The sequence below is a fragment of the Octopus bimaculoides genome, chromosome 5 (genome assembly GCF_001194135.2).
Source record: "Octopus bimaculoides isolate UCB-OBI-ISO-001 chromosome 5, ASM119413v2, whole genome shotgun sequence".
NCBI classification, from domain to species: Eukaryota; Metazoa; Mollusca; class Cephalopoda; order Octopoda; family Octopodidae; genus Octopus; species Octopus bimaculoides.
The window spans coordinates 49,168,182-49,177,589 of NC_068985.1; the positions used below are offsets into that span (position 1 = coordinate 49,168,182).

Below are 9,408 nucleotides of genomic sequence, written 5' to 3' on the forward strand. Positions count from 1 at the left end.
GCTTCAGAATACTGAACATTTTAAACAACTTTGTGAAATACTGAATTAAAATTTTTTTTGATCTTCCAGAAATAATTACTCCTGAAATCAAATTTTTCAATTTCCTTTCTCAACTTCATTTTTAATCCAAAATATTTACCAAAAAACAGTTTTAGATACATAAAGAGTTTGAGTTCATATTGATTTCAGATATTTTCAATATTGATTTCAAATTTTGGCACAAGACCAGCAATTTTGTGAGAGCGGATAAGTCAATGACATTGACCCCAGTGTTTAACTGGTACTTAATTTATCACCCTGCAAGGGATGAAAGCAAAGTTGACCTCTGGAATTTGAACTCAGAGCATAAAGTTCATTCTAATATTAAAGTAGTAAACATCAACTTAATGAAATCATTGAATGAAATTCCATGAACTCCACTCTGGTGAAGTTATAATCCCAACTTTACACTGCAATATACATCTATCAAAACAAACCTTTGATCTTTAAAAATCACATAAAAAGATATAAATACTTAAGGCATCCTTCAAAGCTTTCTATATAGCTGCATCAGAGGACAATGCTTGTTGTTCTGCAGCAACTAAATAAGATTGGGGTACCTCTGTGCATCCATCTTTCCAGTAATTGCTCAATTTGTACAACTGAAACCAAGACAATACTTTTAAATTCCCACACATGCACGTGCACACACATGCAGAACCAAGTGAAACTAGCCATTTTTCTCAAAAATTGAAAGTAATTCAAAGCTTGAAATCACATCACCCTTATATCTTGAGGTTTATTATAAAACAAGTTTTCTATAGTTTTCATACTCAGGGGCCACAGTATAGTATGTAGTTGGTTAAAATAGCTAATTGGCTGAGTTATTTGAGCATCAGGTAGATTGCATTAAAATGTTTGTTCCAGCTCCCTGTGCTCTATGTTCAAACCATGCTGAGCTTAGGATTAGGGTTAGGGGTCAAAAAAATACTGATCCTATACTGGGTCAATTCCTCTCTCTCAATCTGTTGTGGCCAAACCTTTAGAGGGATGGGCTCCACTAGATCTAAACATTCGCAAGCCATGCCATGTGTCACTCCTGCAACTTCTTAAGTTGAGGACCCAAGGCATGGTGTGTTGCTGTTACCAACATTCTAGATGTGAAAAAAAACCAATTGAATAGCTAGAAAAACTTTACAAACAAACAAACTGTGTCAATATCCTATAAGATTTTAAAAGTCATATAAACAGAAGGTCCTAAGTGAGATGAGATATAAAAGTGTATTACTAATTTCGTGGAGTCCATCATTCTATTAATGACATAATCTCTCATCATTGTAAAGCTGTTTGTAACCATCTCCATATTGGATGTTGCTGGATGTTAGCTATCAAACAGTGAACTGCCATCAGATATTCTTTTACAGGTTTCAGTCATTGGACTCTGGTCATGTGGAGGCACTGCCTTCATAGTTTTTGCTTCAAAACCGCTTGGTTTTGAGTTCCATCTCACTGTGTGGCACCTTCAACAAATGTCTTGTATTACAGCCTTAGACTGACAAATGCCTCGTAAATGAAATTGGTAGGTTAAAACTATGGAAGCCCACTGTGTATGTGTGTGTGTGTGTGTTGATACTCTGCATGTCCTCACATGACACAACTTGAACAGAATAATGATGTCATACTTTTCTTTCTGTTTAAATAATGTCTTGTAGCTCTGTGTGCTTGAGAAGACCAGTGAAATAAAGAAAAATCCCTTACTTTAACAAGCAGGTGAAGTTTGGTGGCAAGAATAAAATGCAGGTATAAAACACTGTTCAAATGTCTCCATCCAACCTATTGAAAAGCATAGATAAAAATGAATGAGTGAGTAAAAATATTAACATGAGTTAAGAAACTGGCCCCTCAAACTTTAACCCTTTAACATTCAAATGACTCAGTCAAGTGTGAAGCTTATTTAATCACATGGTTTTGAATTAATCATGCTTTGTCTCATAACTTAAAGATTTTGATAATGTGATTGTTTATTCTTAGAGGGATATTGTTAGGTAAGTGGAGGCGCAATGGCCCAGTGGTTAGGGCAGCGGACTCGCGGTCACAGGATCGCAGTTTCGATTCCCAGACCGGGCGTTGTGAGTGTTTATTGAGCGAAAACACCTAAAGCTCCACGAGGCTCCGGCAGGGGATGGTGGCGAACCCTGCTGTACTCTTTCACCACAACTTTCTCTCACTCTTTCTTCCTGTTTCTGTTGTGCCTGTAATTCAAAGGGTCAGCCTTGTCACACTGTGTCACGCTGAATATCCCCGAGAACTACGTTAAAGGTACATGTGTCTGTGGAGTGCTCAGCCATTTGCACGTTAATTTCACGAGCAGGCTGTTCCGTTGATTGGATCAACTGGAACCCTCGACGTCGTAAGCAACGGAGTGCCAACAACAACAACATTGTTGGGTAAGTGTGAGAGGCTGGATCTGGTCAGTTTGAACGTAAAGCAGGTAGAATATTTGGAGCAGGTATGGCCAGTTTAAGCGCTAATGGGTTAAACAAAACATACTTCAACCATGCCATATTGGTGGGAAAATTCCATGTATGACAAGAAACACTAATTAACTGAGTGGAGTGGTGGTGGGAGTCATTCAAGAAGTGTAGCTTCTTAAACAGTGACACATTTATAGACAATTTCTTTGTGGAATAATAAAAAGTAATAAGAAAATAATAATGCTACTGGTGGCAATGGCTGTTGGTGTTGTTGTTTAAATATTAAGTTTTTCATCATAATTAACTCCATTAGTTCTCTAGATTCCCAGGCTAACTTATTTGAATTCCTAAACTTCATAATGAATAATAAAAGCAAGTATATGAACGTAGGTGGGGTATGAAAATTCAAATGAACAGGCTTTTATTGTTCACTCTTGCTTTCATGCTTTCTTTTTCTTTTTTCTCTCTTTTTCTCAATTCCTTTCTGTCTTATTCTAAATCTTGTTTTCTAAAGTTATCTAGTGTCATTGAATTTCTTGTCCTGTGTCCTGTATGCACATTAATATTTAGGGGGTGATATGTTCAGGTTTCTTGTTCCACCATTTAAGCTATTTATAACTGGGTGAAGTGAGCCAATGAGAACTGCTTTGCTTTTGAGTATCAGCACAGTACCAGTGATAAAATGTATAGTATGGGTACTTTAATAATAAATCTGAATCTATATGACACTACATGGCAAATTTGCTTACAAGTTTATCTTAAATTATATATATGTGTGTGTGTGTGTGTGTGTCCTCTCTCTCTCTCTCTCTATGTATGTATAAGATTGAAAAAAATTTGGAGTCAACAAGGAGTACAGTTGGACATTTATTTTCAATCACTACAATCGTTTCTACAAAATGTAGTTCTCCAGGCTTGTAGGTACTTGATTATGCAACTATTTTCTTGCATTATGAGATTTAGTTGTTTCCTCAGGCGATATGTAAATATTGTCTCTATAAGTTCAAATTCTTTGCTTTAAGAACATGCTCTCTGTCTGTCATGGCCTGAAGTTGGTAATAGCCACTGAATTTGTTATTGCTGAAGAACCATTGGTATAACTAAATATATATATATATATATATATATACAAAGTATGGGGGTTTAGTTCACAGGTGATCTAAATGATTAGGTATACTACATAAGTGCTGTAATGGATTACTAGGGCTCCAGGGCTGTAGCCAAGATGGTAGTTATGGAGCCATTGCAGATTTCTGATATAGCGGATATATAATTGTTAAAGAGATCAACAAATGTTAAGGCAAGCCAAACGTCTCAAGTCATATACATTATTTTTATTGGAAAAAATTCAAAGTCTTACAGCTGTTTCTGGGATATCCCAGAGTATGGGATATTACATCATCAGGGATATCTCAGAAACAAGCCATGTACAGGGATGCTGTCTGTTAGGTGGGGCTTGGCAACGAGTATAACAAAGAATTCAGTGGTTTGCCGAGGATCAGTCCTTAGCCTCCACTTGTTCATCATAGTCCTCCAGGCAATAACAGAGGAATTCAAGACAGGCTAATCCTAGGAGACCCACTATGCAGACGACCTTACTCTAATAGCTGAGTCACTGCCAGAGCTAGAGAAGTTTCAGGTGTGGAAGCAAGGTCTAGAATTGAAGGGCCTTAGAGTTAACTTCGCAAAAGCCAAAGTCTTAGTAAGTAGGAAGGCAAACAAATCACAAATCCCTTCAGATAGATAGCCCTGCTTGATCTGTAGAAAAGGTGTAGGTAGTAACTCCATAAGATGTACCTGGCGTAAGCTATAGACACATAAGAAGTGCAACAATATCAAAGGAAGGTTAACTGGGAAGATAGTTTTTGTGTGTGGCAGATGCACAGGAGCAATAAACACTGACGATGTACAAAAAATAGATTCCATCACATGCCAGGAGAAAAAACTAGTAGTTGATAGCTTCTGTTACCTAGGTGACCAAGTCAGTAGCTGGGGTGGCTGCTCTGAGAGAATAGCTGCTAGAATGATAGCCTGGGCAAAGGTCAGAGAGCTCCTGCTGGTCACTTTAGACTGTATGATGCCTGTGTGTGAACAGCCATGCTACACAGCAGTGAAACATGAGCTGTGACTGCTGAGGACATGCATAGGTTTGAAAGAAATGAAGTTAGTATGCTCCACTGGATGTCTACTGTCAGTGTGCATACACAACAGTGTGTAAGTGCCCTGAGAGGGAAGTAGGACATAAGAAACGTCAGTTATGGTGTGCAAGAGAGACAACTGTGCTGGTATGGTCATGTGATGCACATGGATGAGGACAGTTGTGTGAAGAAGTGGAGGGAACCTGTGGCCCGTTTAAAAGCACCCTTTAATTGTTGAGCAATATGCTGTGCTTGTGAAGACCTGTTGAACCGAGTGACATTATAGTTATGGTTGATGCCAGTGCCACCTAACTGGCACCTGTGCTGGTGGTACATAAAAAGCACCATTCGAGCTTAGCCAATACCAGTGCTGCCTGATCGGCTCCCATGCTGGTGGCACATACTACACTCTTGGAGTGGTGGGCATTAAGAAGGGCATCTACCTGTAGAAACTTTGCCAAATCAGATTGGGGCCTGGTGCAGCCTTCTGGCTCACCAGTTCTCTGTCAACCCTCCAACTTATGTCAGCATGGAAAGCAGACGTTAAACAGCGATGATGATGATGCATGTATTGCAAGAAACATTTTACATAGTTCAACTTACACAAGTTAATGTGTGAAAAAAAAAAAAAGAATTTTGGAAGAAGTTTCTCTAAAACTAGTTTTTAAACATCGAATGACTATGGGAGTCCCAGGATAAAATAATAATCAGAGGAGTCTAAAGATAAAAAATGGTTGAGAACTCCTGAACAAGACAAATACTGACCAGGAATAAATGTATTACATGGAGTGGAGGTACAGCTCAGTAATTTTAATGCTTTTGACCTCATAACCTTGTCTTGTAAAGCTCAGTAAACATAACAACTTTTGAGATAAAATTATGGTATTGGATTATTTATCATGCAGTCTAGGGTTCATATTCTGCTAGAGCCATTGTTTTTTTTTTATCATAAGATAAAGTTAATTTCTCTACTAAATACATTTCTTGCTTTCCTAGGTTTCTTTTTTTTTTTGCTTTGGTTGTTGTTGGACTTGCAAATTTGTTCCAATTCATTACATTCTGAATTCAAATCTGCTGAGGTCAGCTTTGCATTTCATTCTTTCAGGATCAGTAATATAAAGTACCAGTCACTGTTGGGACCAATACAATTAACTATCCCTTCTTGACCTTGTGCCTAAATTATTAGAAACCATTATTATTATTATTATTATTATTATTATTATGGTGGTGGTGATCTGGCAGAATCATTAGCACGCTGGGCAAAATGCTTAGTATTTCGCCTGTTGCTATGTTCTGAGTTGAAATTCCGCCGAGGTCAACTTTGCTTTTCATCTTTTCGGGGTCGATAAAATAAGTACCAGTTGAATACTGGGGATGATGTAATTGGCTGGTCCCCTCCCCCAAATTGCTGCCCTTGTGGCAAAATTTGAAGCCATTATTATTATTATCAATATTATGAAGAAGATGGTGAGCTGGCAGAATTGTTGGCATGCTGGATGAAGTGCTTAGCAGTATTTTCGCCCATCGCTATGTTCTGAGTTTAAATTTTACCATGGTTGATTTTGCCTTTCATCCTTTTGGTGGTGGTGGGGGGGGGGGCAATAAATTAAGTACCAGTTGTGTACTGGGTCGACCTGGTCAACTAACCCCTTCCCCCAAATTTCAGGCCTTGTGCCTTTAGCAGAAAGGATTATTATTACTGAGGTGGTCAGCTGGCAGAATCATTAGCACACTGGTGAAAATGCTTAGTGGTATTTTTTCCATCTTTGTTCTGAGTTCAAATTCCACTGAAATCGACTTTGCTTTTCATCCTTTTAGGATCAATAAATTAAGTACCAGTGAAATGTAATCCCCTCTCCTGAAATTTCAGGCCTTGTGCCATGTGTAGAAATAGAGTATAGGGGTCACTGTTGGTCAACATTGACTGACCCTCTGTGTAGAAAGCTGGACTAAGTACCACAAGGTATTCTATCCAATATTCAAATAACTCTGTCAGTTCACTACCTTAAACCTTCTGTCTTCATAAATGAAAAATTTAGATAATGTAGTCCTACATATTCCTCAAAAAATGAGATGGTCATGCATTTTATTATAGATATACTAGATCAGAACTTACTTGGGGCTAACAAACATACAGCAACACAGACCACTAACAGAAATTTTACACTGGTGCCCAACTAGTTCAGTGTAGAGGAGAAATCTCTGACAAAAAACATTGGAAACTCTTGTGAATGAAATTATTCTAAACTTTAGGACATGTGAAAACATGTGGCTTACAGGTTAGGGTGTTGCACTCATGATCATATGATTGTGGTTTCAATCCCTTGATTGGGTGTTTTTTTTTGTTTTTTTTGTTTTTTTTTTGTTATAGTAAAATACTTCATTTCACGTTGCTCCAGTCCACTCAGCTGGCAAAAGTAAGCAATCCTAGAAACCAACCTTATGAGCTTATGTCTTGAGAAGGACCTTTGTATTTCGTGTCATCTGTTTTTTAAGGCTCTGCAGTTAAGATGAGTGTAGGCACGCCAGTGTGGTTAAGAAATTTTGCGACTATGTAATTTAAGTTTCAATCCCACTGGTTTCATAGCTGACTTATACTGCAGTTAAGGCATCTAAATCAAATGCATACTGCAAAGTTAAAAAAAAAACAAAAAAACTGTGATTTGGTAGCAAGAGGTACTTAACAGCTGTCATTATAGGACCTTTGTCAGTCAAGATTGCATCTGCACATATATGTGTAGGATTGAACAAGATTTTTGAAGAAGACCAGCATCTGGCCATACATACAAGTCTCCCCCTTCCCACATCAATGTTTATCCAAGGGAAAGGCCACTGGCCCACATCAGTAGCCTTTTCCTTGCTATAGCACAATACTATCACAGGTGTTGCTGTCAAAATGCAAAGATCTACAATAGATATTGCAAGGCATCTTTCCTAACTTTTTAACAGTTCTACCAAATCCACTCTCCAGATTGTTATTGTTTTATTCATGTCACCAAGATAAAGGGCAGTGTTGATCTTGATGGGATTTGATCTCAAAAGAGTTAAGAGAGTGGGAATAAAATACCACAATGCATTCTATCTATGATTCGAACATACCTGGGAATAATATTGGTACCACATGGAATGTTATGAATTGTAGGCTTCTCCAGTACATAGCAATTATCATTGTTTTTTATGTCTGCCTTTTAATACTAGTGGGAGTTGGGCAAGAGAACTTTTTAAGACATTGTTTTAACAGTAATAAGCCCTTTCTTATGCCAACCCTTTTACAACATAGGAATGTTGTATACCTATTCTAAAAGCAGAGATATACATAATATACCAAAGATGTAAAATGTATGTTAAACCAATGATAATGATATTAAGTTAGATTTCATCAACAGTAAAATCTTTATATTTACTTTTGTGTTCAAGTGGGAATAAATCAATATTTATATTGTAAACCTGTTTTAACAAATTATCTACACCTATTGTGGTTTAGAAACAGGTTTTTATCATCACAGTGTTACCAAATGACTGTTTTGCTGTGTTCATAGTGGCTCAATGATTCTTTATTATAAAATTGTCTCTTTTGTCTTTAGTTGAGTTTTTTAAAACATTGTTCAACAATGTTTACCTCAGTCTCAATGCAGGGATAACCTTGATTAATCCTTTTAGTGTCGTATGTTGTCTTTGTTCGCATGATCCTCTGTGCAGAACTTTTCCTACCAAAATCTTTACAGTTAAATTTTTCTCCATCATTTCATCCATTACCTCTTTCTGTGAATCCAGTTATCTCCCCCACCTTTTCTCTGAACTACGTCTTAAGACTGCCATATCTAATTTTTAACACCCTCTCATATATCTTGTCGATGACCACCACTTTTATATTTGTCCTCTATTCACTATAGCCACTCCCATATGCATCACTCTATTTCCTTCTCTTCCCCCTTCCCATCCACACATCATCTTATCTTCTGATCTGTCTACTGCAAGAGTTTTCAACCAGGGTCTATATGGCCCCTGAGAGCCCATATAAGATTTTGCAGGGTCACACAACAAAATCCTAAATTAGTTATCCACAACAGTATTGTAAGGGCCCCTGAAAAAATTTTGCTTGAGATGTATTGCTAGAAACAGCTAGGCTTCTTTCTCTAACATTTTACATAGTTCAACTTAGACAAGTTTAACGAATTTTGAAAGAAGTTTCTGTAAAACTAGTTTTTAAACAGTGGATGGCTATTGGGGTCCACCAGAATGAAATAGTAATCCAAGGGGTCCATAGATAAAAAATGGTTGAGAACCTTTGGTTTATAGGTTTATTATACTACTGTTCTTCACTTTTTTTTCTTTCACCTTCTTTGTCCTAATATCTACTATTCATTTCACTTCCACCCTTATTACACATACTATATTTACTTGTACTCCCATTTGTCATTCTCCTCTCACAATCTAATGAACTTATCCATCCACCTTTCTCATTTATTGGGCCATATTCTCTCTTACATTCTTGTGTCATTTCTGGATCAATCTCCAAAGGTCAAATTCTCTATTTAATGAGTTATTTTACTAATATCAGTTTATATATATATATACTATGATTGACCGCTGACTGAACACTATTCAATTTTTTTTCTCCGTGTTTTTCTCCTTGTCTCCGTATTCTTTCTGTTGAAGAGCGTAGCTCAAAACGTTAAAGACTTTCCGTATTCCTGAGCGTCATACTAATACACCCTTTTGTTGTTTACACCACCTGTCCTCGTCTGTTGTTGTTTTTTTCGTACATTCTCCCATATATATATATATATATATATATATATATATATATATATATA

At 37.1% G+C, this 9,408-nt stretch overlaps 1 protein-coding gene across 1 annotated transcript in view; it reads left to right on the forward strand.

Annotated features, from left to right (window-relative positions):
- Window positions 1-9,408, forward strand: part of LOC106874959 (contactin) — a 99,612-nt gene that overhangs the window by 19,640 nt on the left and 70,564 nt on the right. The gene's annotated exons all lie outside the window — the stretch shown is intronic.